This window comes from Oncorhynchus keta, chromosome 29 (genome assembly GCF_023373465.1).
Source record: "Oncorhynchus keta strain PuntledgeMale-10-30-2019 chromosome 29, Oket_V2, whole genome shotgun sequence".
Lineage (NCBI taxonomy): Eukaryota > Metazoa > Chordata > Actinopteri > Salmoniformes > Salmonidae > Oncorhynchus > Oncorhynchus keta.
Genome location: NC_068449.1, coordinates 7,654,166 through 7,672,565, shown reverse-complemented (window position 1 = coordinate 7,672,565; position 18,400 = coordinate 7,654,166).

The following is an 18,400-nucleotide window of genomic DNA, read 5'->3' as shown; positions in this document are numbered from 1 at the left end:
GGGGACAGGAGACAGGACACAGGGGACAGGAGACAGGAGACAGGAGACAGGCGGCAGGAGACAGGAGACAGGAGACAAGCAGGCGACAGGAGACAGGAGACAGGCGACAGGAGACAGGAGACAGGAGACAGGAGACAGGACACAGGAGACAGGAGACAGGAGACAGGAGTCAGGAGACAGGAGACAGGAGACAGGAGACAGGAGTCAGGAGTCAGGAGACAGGCAAGCGACAGGAGACAGGAAACAGGAGACAGGAAACAGGCGACATGAGACAGGAGACAGTAGACAGTAGACAGGCGACAGGAGACAGGAGACAGGGGACAGGAGACAGGACACAGGAGACAGGAGACAGGACACAGGAGTCAGGCAGGCGACAGGAGACAGGAGACAGGAGACAGGAGACAGGAGACAGGGGACAGGAGACAGGACACAGGAGACAGGCAGGCGACAGGAGACAGGAGACAGGAGACAGGAGACAGGAGACAGGAGACAGGAGACAGGAGACAGGACACAGGAGTCAGGCAGGCGACAGGAGACAGGAGACAGGAGACAGGAGACAGGGGACAGGAGACAGGGGACAGGAGACAGGAGACAGGAGACAGGACACAGGAGACAGGAGACAGGGGACAGGAGACAGGACACAGGAGACAGGCAGGCGACAGGAGACAGGAGACAGGAGACAGGAGACAGGAGACAGGAGACAGGACACAGGAGACAGGCAGGCGACAGGAGACAGGAGACAGGCGGCAGGAGACAGGACACAGGAGACAGGCAGGCGACAGGAGACAGGAGACAGGCGACAGGAGACAGGAAAGCGACAGGAGACAGGAAACAGGAGACAGGAGTCAGGCAGGCGACAGGAGACAGGAGACAGGAGACAGGAGACAGGACACAGGAGACAGGAGTCAGGACACAGGAGACAGGAGACAGGAAACAGGAGACAGGAGTCAGGCAGGCAGGAGACAGGAGACAGGAGACAGGAGACAGGAGACAGGACACAGGAGTCAGGCAGGCGACAGGAGACAGGAGTCAGGCAGGCAACAGTAGACAGGAGACAGGAGACAGGACACAGGAGACAGGAGTCAGGACACAGGAGACAGGAGACAGGAAACAGGAGACAGGAGTCAGGCAGGCGACAGGAGACAGGAGACAGGAGACAGGAAACAGGAGACAGGAGTCAGGAGACAGGAGACAGGAGACAGGAGACAGGAGACAGGAGACAGGAGACAGGAGACAGGAGACAGGAGACAGGAGACAGGACACAGGAGACAGGAGACAGGAGACAGGAGACAGGAGACAGGAAACAGGAGACAGGAGTCAGGCAGGCGACAGGAGACAGGAGACAGGAGACAGGAGACAGGAGACAGGAGACAGGAGACAGGAAACAGGAGACAGGAGTCAGGCAGGCGACAGGAGACAGGAGACAGGAGACAGGCGACAGGAGACAGGAGACAGGAGACAGGAGTCAGGCAAGCGACAGGAGACAGGAGACAGGAAACAGGAGTCAGGCAGGTAACAGGCGACAGGAGACAGGAGACAGGAGACAGGAGACAGGAGACAGGAGACAGGAGACAGGAGACAGGCAAGCGACAGGAGACAGGAAACAGGAGACAGGAGTCAGGAGTCAGGCAGGCGACAGGAGACAGGAGACAGGAGACAGGAGACAGGAGACAGGAGACAGGAGACAGGAGACAGGAGACAGGAGACAGGAGACAGGAGTCAGGCAGGCGACAGGAGACAGGAGACAGGAGACAGGAGACAGGAGGCAGGAGACAGGAGACAGGAGACAGGAGACAGGAGACAGGAGACAGGAGACAGGAGACAGGAGACAGGAGACACGAGACAGGAGACAGGAGACAGGAGACAGGAGACAGGGGACAGGAGACAGGCGACAGGAGACACAAGACAGGAGACAGGAGACAGGAGAAGGGAGACAGGGGACATGAGACAGGCGGCAGGCGACAGGAAACAGGAGCCAGGCAGGCGACAGGAAACAGGAGGCAGGAGACAGGAGACAGGCGACAGGAAACAGGAGACAGGCAGGCGACAGGAAACAGGAGCCAGGCAGGCGACAGGAAACAGGAGGCAGGCGACAGGCGGCAGGCGACAGGAAACAGGAGACAGGAGACAGGAGACAGGAGGCAGGAGACAGGAGACAGGAGACAGGAGACAGGAGACAGGCGACAGGCAACAGGCGACAGGAGACAGGAGACAGGCGACAGGAGACAGGCGGCAGGAGATAGGAGACAGGCGGCAGGAGACAGGAGACAGGAGACAGGAGTCAGGCAGGCAACAGGAGACAGTAGACAGTAGACAGGCGACAGGAGACACAAGACAGGAGACAGGAGACAGGAGACAGGCAGGTGACAGGAGACAGGAGACAGGCAAGCGACAGGAGACAGGCGACAGGAGACAGGAGACAGGAGACAGGAGACAGGAGGCAGGAGACAGGCGACAGGAGACAGGCGACAGGAGACAGGGGACAGGAGACAGGAGACAGGAGACAGGAGACAGGAGACAGGAGACAGGCAGGAGACAGGAGACAGGCGACAGGCAGGCGACAGGAGACAGGAGACAGGAGACAGGAGACAGGAGACAGGAGACAGGCAGGAGACAGGAGACAGGAGACAGGCAGGCGACAGGAGACAGGAGACAGGCGGCAGGAGACAGGAGACAGGAGACAGGAGACAGGAGACAGGAGACAGGAGACAGGGGACAGGAGACAGGAGACAGGCGGCAGGAGACAGGAGACAGGAGACAGGAGACAGGAGACAGGAGACAGGAGACAGGAGACAGGAGACAGGAGACAGGGGACAGGAGACAGGAGACAGGCGGCAGGCGACAGGAGACAGGAGACAGGCGACAGGAGACAGGAGACAGGCAGGAGACAGGAGACAGGAGACAGGCAGGCGACAGGAGACAGGAGACAGGCGGCAGGAGACAGGAGACAGGAGACAGGAGACAGGAGACAGGAGACAGGAGACAGGAGACAGGGGACAGGAGACAGGAGACAGGCAGGAGACAGGAGACAGGAGACAGGCAGGCGACAGGAGACAGGAGACAGGCGGCAGGAGACAGGAGACAGGAGACAGACAGGAGACAGGAGACAGGAGCCAGGTGACAGGAGACAGGCGACAGGAGACAGGCGACAGGAGACAGGCAGGCGACAGGAGACAGGAGTCAGGAGACAGGAGACAGGCGACAGCAGGCAGGCGACAGGAGACAGGCGCTAGGTGACAGGAGACAGGCGACCCAGCATCACCCATCTCATAGACCCAGCATCACCTATTTCATAGACCCAGCATCACCCATCTCATAGACCCCTCATCACCCATCGCATAGACCCAGCATCACCCATCTCATACACCCAGCATCACCCATCTCATAGTCCCAGCATCACCCATCTCATAGACCCAGCATCACCCTTCACATAGACCCAACATCACCCATCGCATACACCCAGCATCACCCATCTCATAGACCCAGCATCACCCATCTCATAGTCCCAGAATCACCCATCTCATAGACCCAGCATCACCCATCACATAGACCCAGCATCACCCATCGCATAGACCCAGAATCACCCATCTCATAGACCCAGCATCACCCATCTCATAGACCCAGCATCACCCATCTCCTAGTCACAGCATCACCTATTTCATAGACCCAGCATCACCCATCTCATAGACTCAGCATCACCCATCGCATAGACCCAGCATAGCCCATCTCAAAGACTCAGCATCACCCATCTCATAGACTCAGCATCACCCATCTCATTGACCCAGCATCACCCATCGGATAGACCCAGCATCACCCATCGCATAGACCCAGCATCACCCATCTCATAGACCCAGCATCACCCATCTCATAGACCCAGCATCACCCATCTCATAGACCCAGCATCACCCATCTCATAGACCCAGCATCACCCATCTCATAGACTCAGCATCACCCATCTCATAGACCCAGCATCACCCATCTCATAGACTCAGCATCACCCATCTCATAGAATCATCATTACCCATCGCCACAATGTCGCCGTCGGAGAGAAAACAAAGACCCACATTCTCTCTGGGGTTATTATTGTGCGCGACGTGGTAAAGGGTCCCCTGCGTTGTGCACGCCTGATTCCATGACGGTTCCCATCCTGAACTTGGTGCATTGTACTAACCTCCACGAGCAGGCATTCACTGTGTAGCCCCATCCATTCTGCGTCTGAAAGACCGCTCGTATTACAGCGTAAACAGGGATCCAGCAGGTGAAGCCTAATGTTTTCCAGATGTTGGTGTAATGTCATCGGGAGGTTAGTGCAACATTGTGTGCTGTTGTTCGTTCTAAAGGGAAAGTAGAACAGAGAGGGTTCCACGTACAGATCCTTTACCACTCACCTGCCAAGCTGTAACATAATACAATGTCCACCGATGCATAATACTAATTTTAGGCCACACATACAAAGTTGGTGGGTGGTGGAGGTCATTCAAGCTTTTACCGTCTGCTTTCCAGACAAAACAGTCCGTCTTAATATTAAGACAAAATTTTGTGACGTTTTTGTTTTGTTTGTTTCGGTGTTCAGCAGCATTCGGCAGGGTTATTTTCAGACTGTTCGAGGACACACATTTTTCTCTTTAGGCTTGTCGAGGTTTGGTAACCGAAGTCTACGCCCCTTTGTCGGTGATTGGTCAACACTAGGGATTATTCCATGAAGTGTTGGTTGTCATTCAACCAACAATTGTGGTCCTTCTGTAGCACAGTTGGTAGAGCATGGCGCTTGTAACGCCAGGGTAGTGGGTTCGATTCCCGGGACCACCCATACGTAGAATGTATGCACACATGACTGTAAGTCAAATTCTTTAAACTTGAGGAATGTCGCACCAAATATTTTTGTGAGATGTAAAATTGCATGACTAAAGACCTCCGTCAAAATCAATTTCAGATTCCTTGAGTTAGTTTTCTTGAGACTGTTTTGAAGAAGTGTTGCTACAAGAAGGACAATATTGCTGCTGTTTCTGACTTTTCAAGTGAAAGTTCACTTCGCCTAGCCGAGTTCTGCTAGGAGCAAACCCAACTGTATGTATGCAGATGCCTTTACACACGGTTGCCATACACAAGGTACCTAGTTCGATTCCCAACCCTAAACTTAACCAACCATATTTCTTACCTAAACATAACCCAACCTCTAACCCTTAACCAGCAGAGCTGCCCATAGAACAAGGGGGGATATTAAAACTCAAATATGCTGTGTTGATTTTTGCGAGTTCATTTCAAACCTCTTTTATCTACTTTTTATGAAGATAATTTGAAAGATTGCAGCAAAGACAATATTATCCCAGTCTGTTCAGCGTTTGCCCTTTGACATTTCCTTCACTAACCCACTAGCATTAACATGAGTTAGGATGATGGATGGACCTTTAATCATGTCTTAATAGTTGTAGTTAAGTGGTTGTGAGGAGACCTATCTTGTCATGTCTGTATTTTCATTATTTCTCTCTCTTTCTCTGGTCTCTCTATCTTTCTCTGTCTCTGGTCTCTCTTTGTTTCTCTCTCTCTCTTTGTCTCTCTTTCTCTGTCTGCCTGTCTCTCTCCCTTTCTCTGTCTGCCTGTCTGTCTGTCTTGGTCTATCTCACTTTGTCAATTCAATTCAATTCTCTCTCGGAGGACCTGAGCCCTAGGACCATGCCTCAGGACTACCTGGCATGATGACTCCTTGCAGTCCCCAGTCCACCTGGCCGTGCTGCTGCTCCAGTTTCAACTGTTCTGCCTGTGGTTATTATTATTTGACCATGCTGGTCATTTATGAACATTTGAACATCTTGGCCATGTTCTGTTATAATCTCCTCCCGGCTCAGCCAGAAGAGGACTGGCCACCCCTCATAGCCTGGTTCCTCCCTAGGTTTCTTCCTAGGTTTTGGCCTTTCTAGGGAGCTTTTCCAAGCCACCGTGCTTCTACACCTGCATTGCTTGCTGTTTGGGGTTTTAGGCTGGGTTTCTGTACAGCACTTTGAGATATCAGCTGATGTACAAAGGGCTATATAAATACATTTGATTTGAATTCAATTCAATTTGCTTTATTGGCATGACATAACAATGTACATCTTGCCAAAGCTTATTTTTGATAATCTTTCTCTCTCTCTGTGTCTCAGTCTCTCTCTATCTTTGTCTGTCTGTCTGTCTGTCTGTCTGTCTGTCTGTCTGTCTGTCTGTCTGTCTGTCTGTCTGTCTGTCTGTCTGTCTGTCTGTCTGTCTGTCTGTCTGTCTGTGGTCTCTCTCTCTCTTGTAGTCTCTCTACCATCATTATCTCTCAAGCCAGTAGCCACAATGCAGCTGGTCATTAACTGGAGGCGTTGACACAGGTGAGCAGCTCTGGAGTTAGTTAAGAGCCATTAGCAGGTCGTCAGGATGGGGCTAGACACACACAAGCAGATAGTTAGACACACACACACACAGATACATACCCAGATACAGCAGTGACACAATTTTATCTGGTTTCTAATCATTGGCACATGGCACACGCCCAGGTGTCACTGCTAATTAAAAGTGTGTTTACAGTGGACTTTCATTACACTCTTAGAAAAAAAGGTGTTATTTACAACCTATAAAGGTTATTCGGCTGCCGCTAAATGAGAACCCCTTGCAGAACCCTTTTTGGTACTAGGTAGAACCCTTTTGGGTTTCATGTAGAACTCTTTCCACAGAGGGTTCTACATTGAACCCAATAGGGTTCTACCTTGAACCAAAAAGGGTTGTCCTATGGGGACAACCAAAGAACCCTTTTGAAGCCATTTTTACTGTAGGTATAGGTGCAGTATATACCCAATACACACCCGATACGCACCCAATATACACACTATGCACCTCATACACACTCATACACAGTCAAACACACCCAATACACACTCATACACACTTTGTTCACAAAGAAATACACACAGCCTAAAACAACATACTATGAATACAATGCAGGGATATTATATTAACACCTCATGATTTAGGCCATCCTCTATCTATCTATACTAGCTGTGCATGTGATGCTTTAATCTCTAGAAATTAGTTCTTCACTTCTTTAGTTCTTTAGTCTTTAGTTATTTAGTTCTTTAGTCTTCAGTTCTTTAGTTCTGTAGTTCTTTAGTATTTAGTTCTTTAATTCTTTAGTCTTTAGTTCTTTAGTCTTTAGTTCTTTAGTCTTCAGTTCTTTATTCTTTAGTTCTTTAGTTCATTGGTTCTGTAGTTCTTTGGGTGTTTAGTTATTTACTCTTTAGTTCTAGAGTTCTTTAGTCTTTAGTTCTGTAGTTCTTTAGTCTTTGGGTCTTTAGTTCTTTAGTTCTTTAGCCGTTAGTTCTTTAGTCTTTAGTTCTGTAGTTCTTTAGTCCTTTAGTCTTTAGTTCTTTAGTCTTCAGTTCTACAGTTCTTTAGTCTTTAGTTATTTAGTTCTTTAGTCTTTAGTTCTTTAGTTATTTAGTCTTTGGGTCTTTAGTTCTTTAGTTCTTTAGCCGTTAGTTCTTTAGTCTTTAGTTCTTTAGTTCTGTAGTTCTTTAGTCCTTTGGTCTTTAGTTCTTTAGTCTTCAGTTCTACAGTTCTTTAGTCTTTAGTTCTTTAGTCGTCAGTTCTTTTGTCTTTAGGTCTTAAGTTCTTTAGTTCTTTAGTTTTTAGTCTATATTTTTTTTGTCTTTAGTTCTTTAGTCTTTAGTTCTTTAGTCTTTAGTTTTTTAACATACCCAAACTCCCTTAAACATTGCACGTGGGCATGTGTGACAGACTCACATGCATAGACTCACATACATAGACTTACACATACCATACCAAGCACACACACACAACACACACACACACACACACACACACACACACACACACACACACACACACACACACACACACACACACACACACACACACACACACACACACACACACAGCAGATTCCTCCTCATGAGAAAAACTATTGTCAAATATTCCATTGCCAGGGTATTGAAGTATGCATTTAGTTATTTAGTCTTTAGTTCTTCAGTTCTTTAGACTTTATTTCTTTAGTCTTCAGTCTTTAGTTCTTTAGTCTTTAGGTCTTTAGTTATTTAGTCTTTAGTTCTTTAACTTTTAGTTCTTTTGTCTTTAGTTCTTCAGTCTTCAGTTCTTTAGTCTTTAGTTCTTTCGTTCTGTAGTTCTTTAGGTCTTTAGTTCTTTAGTCTTTAGTTCTTTAGTCTTTAGTTCTTTAGGTCTTTAGTTCTTTAGCCTTTAGTTCTTTAGCCTTTAGTTCTTTAGCCTTTAGACTTTAGTTCTTTAGTCTTCAGTTTTTAGTCTTCAGTTCTTTAGTCTTTAGTTCTGGAGTTATTTTGTCTTTAGTTCTTTACTCTTTAGGTCTTTAGTTCTTCAGTTCTTTAGCCTTTAGTTATTTAGTCTTTAGTTCTTTAGTCTTCCGTTCTTAAGTCTTTAGTTCTTTAGTTCATTAGTTCTGCAGTTCTTTAGGTCTTCAGTTCTTTAGTCTTTAGTTCTAGAGTTCTTTAGTCTTTTGTTCTGTAGTTCTTTATTCCTTTAGATCTTTAGTTATTTAGTCTTTAGTTCTTTAGTTCATTAGTTCTGTAGTTCTATAGGTTTTCGGTTCTTTAGTCTTTAGTTCTTTAGTATTTAGTTATTTAGTTCTGTAGTTCTTTAGTCTTCAGTTCTGTGGTTCTTTAGTCTTTAGTTCTTTAGTCTGTAGTTCTTTAGTCTTTAGGTCTTTAGTTATTTAGTCTTAAGTTCTTTAGTTCTTTAGTCTTTAGTTCTTTAGTCTTCAGTTATTTAGTATTTTGTTCTTTAATCTTTAGTTCTTTAGTCTTTAGGTCTTTAGTCTTTAGTGTTTTAGTCTTTAGGTCTTTAGTCTTTAGGGCTTTTGTCTTTAGCTCTTTAGTTCTCTTGTGTGTAGTTCTTTAGTCTTTAGTTCTTTAGTCTTTACGTCTTTAGCTCTTTAGTGTTTAGTTCTTGGGGCGGCAGGGTAGCCTAGTGGTTAGAGCGTTGCAAGTTCAAACCCCCAAGCTGACAAGGTACAAATATGTCGTTCGGCCCCTGAACAGGCAGTCAACCCACTGTTCCAGGCCGTCATTGAAAATAAGAATTTGTTCTTAACTGACTTGCCTAGTTAAATAAAGGTACAGTTTTTTTTTTGTCTAGTTCTTTGGTTCTTTAGTCTTTAGTTCTTTCGTCTTTAGGTCTTTAGTTATTTATTGTTTAGTTATGTAGTCTTTAGTTCTTTAGTGTTTAGGTCTTCAGTTCTTTAGGTCTTTAGTTCTTTAGTCTTTAGTTCTCTAGTCTTTAGTTCTTTAGTGTTTAGGTCTTCAGTTCTTTAGGTCTAGTTCTTTAGTCTTTAGGTCTTTAGTTATCTAGTCTTTTGTTCTTTCGTGTTTAGGTCTTTAGTTCTTTAGTTATTTTGTGTTTCGTTCTTTAGTTAATTTAGTCTTTATTTATTTAGTGTTTTAGTTATCTAGTTCTTAACTTCTTTCTTAAGTTCTTTAGTCTTCAGTTCTTTAGTCTTTAGTTGTTTTTAAAAAAATCTTTAGTTCTTTAATCTTTAGTTATTTAGTCTTTATTTTTTTTGTCATGCCCTGACCGTAGAGATCTTTTTATTCTCTATGTTTGGTTGGTTATTTCATTAGGCTTTAGTCTTTAGTTTTTATTTCTTCCGTTCTTTAGTTTTTGTTCTTTAGTTCTTTAGTCTTTATTTCTTTTGTCTTCAGTTCTTTATTCTTTAATTCTTTAGTCATTTAGTCTTTAGGTCTTTAGTTCTTTAGTCTTTGGTTCTTTAGTTCTTTAGTCTTGAGTCTAGTTTTTTATTTCTTCAGTTCTTTAGTCTTTAGGTCTTAAGTTCTTTAGATCTTTAAATCTTTAGTTCTTTAGTCTTTATTTATTTAGTCTTTAGTTCTTTAGTCTTTATTGCTTTGGTCTTTAGTCTTCAGTTTAAAAAAACAAATATTTCATCTTTAGTTCTTTCGTTTTTAGTCTTTAGTCTTTATTTATTTAGTATTTAGTCTTTATTTATTTAGTCTTTATTTATTTAGTCTTTCTACTTTAGTCTTTAATTATTCTGTATTTTGTCTTTAGTCTTTAGCCTTTAGTCTTTATTTATTTAGTCTTTATTTGTTTAGTCTTTCGTCTTTATTTATTTAGTCTTTAGTCTTTATTCATTCAGTCTTTAGTCTTTAGTCTTGATTTATTTAGTCTTTAGTCTTTATTTAGTCTTTCGTTTTTATTTCTTTAGTCCTTAGTTTTATATTTATTTGGTTCTTTATTCTTTAGTTTTTAAAATGTCTTTAGTCTTTACTTATTTTACTTCTTTAGGGCCTATCACTGTCTTTCTGACATTCAAAGGAGCTCCCTCGTCCTTCACTGTGTGAATCTTATCTCTCCATTTATCCGAGCTCTCTGAATGTTATTGTCCTCAGCCTACCATCTGTTCTCTGTCCCTTTGTCTCTATACCGCTCTCTATTTGTTTCTCTCACCTTCTTCCTTTCTTCCATCCTTCCTCTCTCTCTCTCTCTCTCTCTCTCTCTCTCTCTCTCTCTTCGTGTGTAGTTTGTCCTCTTAGACAGGGAGCGGGTCCATACACTGATGTCATTTATGGTCTTTTCTGTTGTATATCTCAGAGCATTCTTCAGCCAGTTAAGAGGGCTAACTTACATCAAAAACACTTAGTTTTCCTATCAGAGATGTGAACTTTATAGTTGCTTCAGTTAAATATCATGTAAACCGTATATTTATAATTGCCCCTCTGGGATGAATAAAGTTATATTGAATTTAATACAGTAGTCTTCTGATAGCTCGTCTATAGTGAAAGGATGCAGAGCCGGGAGACAAATTGAACAACACTCTTATGAATATATTGTTGTATTATTAATGACAGTGTTATTTTAAGAATAAGAGCTATCTATACTGGCTCGTGAGAACTATGTTTTCATGGCCGTTCCTCTTTTGGCCATGAGAAGCGATGAGAACATACCATTTGAGGAATCTTGAGAGCCAATGACCCTATGCCACATTGAAAAGTCTAACTAAGTGGTGAGGGGATATTTTGAGCCAATTACAGAGTGAAGAAAGTATGCTAGGCTAGCAGGAAGTGAGCACACACAGGACAATACACAGACCTGAAACTAAGAATACGTCGCAAATGGCCCCCTATTCCCTATAAATCCCTGGTCAAAAGTAGTTCACTATATAGGGAATAGGGGGCAAATTGGGACACAGGCTAGGTTGGGAATTTCCATGTAATGTCTATATCTCTTACTGGTCGACTTAGCCCAGCATTCAACACCAGAAATAATAGGCTTTTACCATAACAGTTTACATATTTTTCACACAAAGCTTTTCAATTGTATCTTACATCACCATCCAAAATGCATCTGTTTTAATTACACTGATTTAAGTATAGTAGAATTGTGCTCCAACCTCATATACCTTCAGCTATACCTTATAAGATTAATACCATTCATGCATGAGTAATGCAATGCGGTCAGAGAGAAAGATGGACAGAGAGACTGAAAAGACTGAACGTCCAACTAGACAAGGCAGACCTAAAGACAGACCGACAGACAGACCTAAAGACAGACAGACAGACAGACAGACAGACAGACAGACAGACAGACAGACAGACAGACAGACAGACAGACAGACAGACAGACAGACAGACAAGCAGACAGGCGAGAAGACAAATGACCAGACAGACAGAGCGACCAACCGACCTACTAACAGACAGACAAGCAGACAGACGAGAAGACAGACAGACAGAACAACCAGAACGAACAACCGACCTACAGACAAGCAGACAGACGAGAAGACAGACGGACAGACAGAATGATAGAGATGAGAAGACAGACAGGCGAGAAGACAGACGGACAGACAGACGGACGGACAGACAGAACGCCCAACAGACAGACTAGCAGACAGATGAGAAGACAGACAGACATTTAAGCAGACAGATGAGAAGACAGATAGACAGACAGAACGACCAACCGACCTACAGACAGACAGGGTTTCTGTTTTGATTAGCTTAGTGGCTCAATAGTCTGTGCAAGACCTGTGTTCTAGACCTCACTTGTGTGTTCTAGACCCCTCCTATAATGAGGTCACTGTGTGTTCTAGACCCCTCTAGACCCCACCTATAGTCAGGTTGTTGTGTGTTCTAGACCCTTCTAGACCCCACCTATAGTCAGGTTGTTGTGTGTTCTAGACCCTTCTAGACCCCACCTATAGTCAGGTCGTTGTGTGTTCTAGACCCTTCTGGACCCCACCTATAGTCAGACCATTGTGTGTTCAAGGCCCCTCTAGACACCACCTATAGTCAGGTCGTTGTGTGTTCTAGACCCTTCTAGACCCCACCTATAGTCAGGTCGTTGTGTGTTCTAGACCCCTCTAGACACCACCTATAGTCAGGTTACTGTGTGTTCTAATTTGTGACCATCTGGAAGGGGTAATGGGGTGGCGGGGAGGGGGAGAAGGGGGAGATCAGTGACCCAGATTGGAAGAGGGTGAGTGGAGCAGAAGAGAGGAGGGAGGAGAGGAGTGAGGAGAGAAGGATCAGCTGTGTGTCACCTCTCAATCACACCGTTTCACTTCATTAGTGGTGTGTAGAGGAGATGGAGTGATGACGAGAAGAGGGGAGAAGATGGAAGAAGTGGAGCTGAAGATTGCTTAAGAAAGAGAGTGAGAGGAGGGAGAGTGGAAGGGAGGAGGGAAAAAGTTACTGCTGCGGCCTGTCTTATTTCTTAGGGACCCCCTTGACCCAGAAAAACACACACACACACACACAGGTGCAGAGATACCCACCAGGGACCTCATGTCCCCCTTCTTTGCGACTCTTAGAGACCTGACCAGCTGAACCCTTGGCAGCAGCAGGGCCCTTTCCCTCACTATCTACCTTTCTGTCTTTCTTTCTGACTACCTCTCTTTCATCTCTACCTCTCTTTCACCTCTACCTCTTTCACCTCTACCTCTCTCTACCTCTCTTTCACCTCTACCTCTCTCTACCTCTCTTTCTGGATCCCTATTTAACTCCATCTATCTATCTATCTATCTATCTATCTATCTATCACCCTCTTTCATCTATCTATCTATCTATCTATCTATCTATCTATCTATCTATCTATCTATCTATCTATCTATCACCCTCTTTCATCTATCTATCTATCTATCTATCTATCTATCTATCTATCTATCTATCTATCTATCACCCTCTTTCATCTATCTATCTATCTATCACCCTCTTTCATCTATCTATCTATCTATCTATCTATCTATCTATCTATCTATCTATCTATCTATCTATCTATCTATCTATCTATCTATCTATCTATCTATCTCAATTCAATTCAAGGGGCTTTATTGGCATGGGAAACATGTGTTATCATTGCCAAAGCAAGTGAGGTAGATAATATACAAAAGTGAAATAAACAATACAAAATTAACAGTAAACATTACACATACAGAAATGTCAAAACAATCAAGACTTTACAAATGTCATATTATACATATATATATATATATATATATATATATATATATATATATATATATATATATATATATATATATATATATACAGTGTTGTAACAATGTACAAATGGATAAAGAACACAAGGGAAAATAAATAAGCATAAATATGGGTTGTATTTACAATGGTGTTTGTTCTTCACTGGTTGCCCTTTTCTTGTGGCAACAGGTCACAAATCTTGCTGCTGTGATGGCACACTGTGGAATTTCCCCCAGTAGATATGGGAGTTTATCAAAATTGGATTTGTTTTCGAATTCTTTGTGGATCTGTGTAATCTGAGGGAAATATGTATCTCTAATATGGTCATACGTTGGAAAGGAGATTAGGAAGTGCAGCTCAGTTTCCACCTCATTTTGTGGGCAGTGTGCACATAGCCTGTCTTCTCTTGAGAGCCAGGGCTGTCTACAGCAGCCTTTCTCAATAGCAAGGCTATGCTTACTAAGTCTGTACATAGTCAAAGCTTTCCTTAAATTTGGGTTAATTTGTAAGTCGCTCTGGATAAGAGCGTCTGCTAAATGACTTAAATGTAAATGTTAAATGGTCAGTCACAGTGGACAGGTATTCTGCCACTATGTACTCTCTGTTTAGGGCCAAATGGCATTCTAATTTGCTCTCTTTCTTTGTTAATTCTTTCCAATGTGTCAAGTAATTATCTTTTTGTTTTAGGGTCTAATTGTGTTTTTGTCCTGGGGCTCTGTGGGGTGTGTTTGTGTTTGTGAACAGAACCCCAGGACCAGCTTGCTTAGGGGACTCTTCTCCAGGTTCCTCTCTCTGTAGGTGATGGCTTTGTTATGGAATGTTTGGGAATCGCTTCCTTTTAGGTGGTTGTAGAATTTAACGGCTCTTTTCTGGATTTTGATAATTAGTGGGTATCGGCCTAATTCTGCATGCATTATTTGGTGTTCTACATTGTACACAGAGGATATTTTTCAGAATTGTACATGCCAGAACATCACATTGATCTGATGGATGCAAGAACATCACATTGATCTGATAAAATAATAGAACATCACATTGATCTGATAAAAGAATAGAACGTCACATTGATCTGATGGGTGCTAGAATATCACATTGATCTGATGGATGCTAGAACATCACATTGATCTGATGGAGGCTAGAACATCACATTGATCTGATGGAGGCTAGAACATCACATTGACATGATGGGTGCTAGAACATCACATTGATATGATGGATGCTAGAACATCACATTGATCTGATAAAATGCTAGAACATCACATTGATCTGATGGATGCTAGAACATCACATTGATCTAATGGATGCTAGAACATCACATTGATCTGATGGGTGCAAGAACATCACATTGATCTGATAAAATAATAGAACATCACATTGATCTGATAAAATGCTAGAACATCACATTGATCTGACGGATGCCAGAACATCACATTGATCTAATGGATGCTAGAACATCATATTGATCTGATGGATGCTAGAACATCACATTGATCTGATGGATGCTAGAACATCACATTGATCTAATGGATGCTAGAACATCATATTGATCTGATGGGTGCTAGAACATCACATTGATCTGATGGGTGCTAGAACATCACATTGATCTGATGGGTGCCAGACCATCACATTGATCTGATGGATGCTAGAACATCAGATTGATCTGACGGAGGCTAGAACATCACATTGATCTGATGGAGGCTAGAACATCACATTGACATGATGGGTGCTAGAACATCACATTGATATGATGGATGCCAGACAATCACATTGACATGATGGATGCTAGAACATCACATTGATCTGATAAAATGCTAGAACATCACATTGATCTGACGGATGCCAGAACATCACATTGATCTAATGGATGCTAGAACATCATATTGATCTGATGGATGCTAGAACATCACATTGATCTGATGGATGCTAGAACATCACATTGATCTGATGGATGCTAGAACATCACATTGATCTGAGGGAGGCTAGAACATCACATTGATCTGATGGGTGCTAGAACATCACATTGATCTGATGGGTGCTAGAACATCACATTGATCTGATGAAGTGCTAGAACATCACATTGATCTGATGGATGTTAGAACATCACATTGATCTGATGGGTGCTAGAATATCACATTGATCTGATGCATGCCAGACCATCACATTGATCTGATGGATGCTAGAACATCAGACTGATCTGACGGAGGCTAGAACATCACATTGATCTGAGGGAGGCTAGAACATCACATTGATCTGATAAAATAATAGAACATCACATTGATCTGATGGATGCTAGAACATCACATTGATCTGATGGATGTTAGAAAATTACATTGATCTGATGGGTGCTAGAATATCACATTGATCTGATGCGTGCCAGACCATCACATTGATCTGATGGAGACTAGAACATCAGATTGATCTGATGGAGGCTAGAACATCACATTGATCTTATGGAGGCCAGAACATCACATTGTCATGATGGGTGCTAGAACATCACATTGATATGATGGATGCCAGACAATCACATTGACATGATGGATGCTAGAACATCACATTGATCTGATAAAATGCTAGAACAGCACATTGATCTAATGGATGCTAGAACATCATATTGATCTGATGGATGCTAGAACATCACATTGATCTAATGGATGCTAGAACATCACATTGATCTGATGGATGCTAGAACATCACATTGACATGATGGATGCCAGAACATCACATTGATCTGATGGGTGCTAGAACATCATATTGATCTGATGAAGTGCTAGAACATCACATTAATCTGATGGATGCTAGAACATCACATTGATCTGATGGATGTTAGAAAATTACATTGATCTGATGGGTGCTCAAATATCACATTGATCTGATGCATGCCAGACCATCACATTGATCTGATGGATAGTAGAACATCACATTGACATGATGGATGCTAGAACATCACATTGACATGATGGATGCTAGAACATCACATTGATCTGATGGATGCTAGAACATCACATTGATCTGATGGGTGCTAGAATATCACATTGATCTGATGCATGCCAGACCTTCAAATTGATCTGATGGATGCTAGAACATCACATTGACATGATGGGTGCTAGAACATCACGTTGATATGATGGATGCCAGACAATCACATTGACATGATGGATGCTAGAACATCATATTGATCTGATGGATGCTAGAACATCACATTGATCTGATGGATGCTAGAACATCACATTGACATGATGGATGCTAGAACATCACATTGACATGATGGATGCTAGAACATCACATTGATCTGATGGATGCTAGAACATCACATTGATCCGATGGATGCTATAACATCACATTTATCTGATGGATGCTAGAACATCACATTGATCTGATAAAATGCTAGAACATCACATTGATCTGACGGATGCCAGAACATCACATTGATCTAATGGATGCTAGAACATCATATTGATCTGATGGATGCTAGAACATCACATTGATCTGATGGATGCTAGAACATCACATTGATCTGATGGATGCTAGAACATCACATTGATCTGAGGGAGGCTAGAACATCACATTGATCTGATGGGTGCTAGAACATCACATTGATCTGATGGGTGCTAGAACATCACATTGATCTGATGAAGTGCTAGAACATCACATTGATCTGATGGATGTTAGAACATCACATTGATCTGATGGGTGCTAGAATATCACATTGATCTGATGCATGCCAGACCATCACATTGATCTGATGGATGCTAGAACATCAGACTGATCTGACGGAGGCTAGAACATCACATTGATCTGAGGGAGGCTAGAACATCACATTGATCTGATAAAATAATAGAACATCACATTGATCTGATGGATGCTAGAACATCACATTGATCTGATGGATGTTAGAAAATTACATTGATCTGATGGGTGCTAGAATATCACATTGATCTGATGCGTGCCAGACCATCACATTGATCTGATGGAGACTAGAACATCAGATTGATCTGATGGAGGCTAGAACATCACATTGATCTTATGGAGGCCAGAACATCACATTGACATGATGGGTGCTAGAACATCACATTGATATGATGGATGCCAGACAATCACATTGACATGATGGATGCTAGAACATCACATTGATCTGATAAAATGCTAGAACAGCACATTGATCTAATGGATGCTAGAACATCATATTGATCTGATGGATGCTAGAACATCACATTGATCTAATGGATGCTAGAACATCACATTGATCTGATGGATGCTAGAACATCACATTGACATGATGGATGCCAGAACATCACATTGATCTGATGGGTGCTAGAACATCATATTGATCTGATGAAGTGCTAGAACATCACATTAATCTGATGGATGCTAGAACATCACATTGATCTGATGGATGTTAGAAAATTACATTGATCTGATGGGTGCTCAAATATCACATTGATCTGATGCATGCCAGACCATCACATTGATCTGATGGATAGTAGAACATCACATTGATCTGATAAAATGCTAGAACATCACATTGATCTAATGGATGCTAGGACATCATATTGATCTGATGGATGCTAGAACATCACATTGATCTGATGGATGCTAGAACATCACATTGACATGATGGATGCTAGAACATCACATTGACATGATGGATGCTAGAACATCACATTGATCTGATGGATGCTAGAACATCACATTGATCTGATGGGTGCTAGAATATCACATTGATCTGATGCATGCCAGACCTTCAAATTGATCTGATGGATGCTAGAACATCACATTGACATGATGGGTGCTAGACCATCACGTTGATATGATGGATGCCAGACAATCACATTGACATGATGGATGCTAGAACATCATATTGATCTGATGGATGCTAGAACATCACATTGATCTGATGGATGCTAGAACAT